Source organism: Elephantulus edwardii, unplaced genomic scaffold, assembly GCF_000299155.1.
Source record: "Elephantulus edwardii isolate Elephantulus edwardi_28Jun2011 unplaced genomic scaffold, EleEdw1.0 scaffold00063, whole genome shotgun sequence".
Classification (NCBI taxonomy): Eukaryota; Metazoa; Chordata; class Mammalia; order Macroscelidea; family Macroscelididae; genus Elephantulus; species Elephantulus edwardii.
This window is the reverse complement of record NW_006399813.1, coordinates 14,866,706-14,867,958: the sequence shown is the minus strand read 5'-3', so window position 1 is coordinate 14,867,958 and position 1,253 is coordinate 14,866,706.

The window sequence follows — 1,253 nt, the reverse complement described above, 5'->3', positions numbered from 1 at the left end:
CATGGTGGAGGGGACCTGGGGGAGTGTTTGTAAAACGATGAAAGAATCTTTTCTTTTACTTTTCCATAAAAAAAAGGAATGTATTATTTGTTATTATTCATATGACAACAGTCCAGAATAAGAGATGCATAGTAAAGTTAACTGGGATACAGGGGAGAAAGGGAAGAAATTATGCCACAATTAATTATTTTTTTTTAAAGTGAACTGGGGGGGGTAGGGAGAAGAATGTGCGAACATGAATGAATGAAAATCCAACTTTTTTTGTAAACTTTCATTAAAATAACAATTTTTTAATATTTTGATAAAAGTTTATAAAGAACTTGGATTTTCGTTCATTCATGGTTGCACATTTTCCTCCCTGCTTCCACCCCCCTCAGTTCTCTTTTTTCTTTAGAAAAAAGTTCTTTCATCGTTGTGCAGTCCCCCTCTCCTAGACCACTTTACTGTGCAACTCTTATTCTATGCTCTTGTCATGCCAATAATACCTAATCATATATTCCTTTTATACAGTTCTCTCCCTCATCTGTTTCAATGTAGTGTACATTATTTATCCCTTCTTTTCTTAGTTTCCCCCCAACCTCCATGTCAGTACTGTTATATAACAGTCGCATTGTGCAGTATTTGTCTTTTTGTGACTGAGATGTTTCACTCAGGATAATGTCCTCCAGGATCACCCATTTTATATCTTTCATGAGTTCTTTGTTTTTCTATGCAGCATAGTATTCCATTGTGTGAATATACCACAGCTTCTCTATCCATTCGTTTGTTGGTGGGCACTTGGGTTGTTTCCAACTCTTTGCTATTGTGAACAAAGCCAAAATAAACGTAGGTGTGCATATATCTACTTGGGTGGCAGTTCTGCTTTCAGCAGCAATGACCTCACCTGTTTTCTATCCCTTCCTACTGGGTCAAGTGAAATGAGACTTTGTCTGTGATTGCCTGGGACTGCACTGTCACGCAGGGTGACACTCACTAGCCCTATCTGGCTGAGTACTTTCAAATATGGCTTCCCCAAATTAAAATATGGTACAATGGAAAACATACACTGGATTTCAAAGACTCAGTGTAAAAAAAAATTAAATATATTTCCTGAATAATTTTTAACATTGATTACCTGTTGAAATTATATTTTGGATATATATATTGAATTAAATGTTAGCAAAATGAATGTAATCTACTTAATCTTTTCTTTTTTCTTTATTAAATATGCCTAAAATAATTGGGGGAGAAAGAGGTGTGTGGGTGTGTGTGTG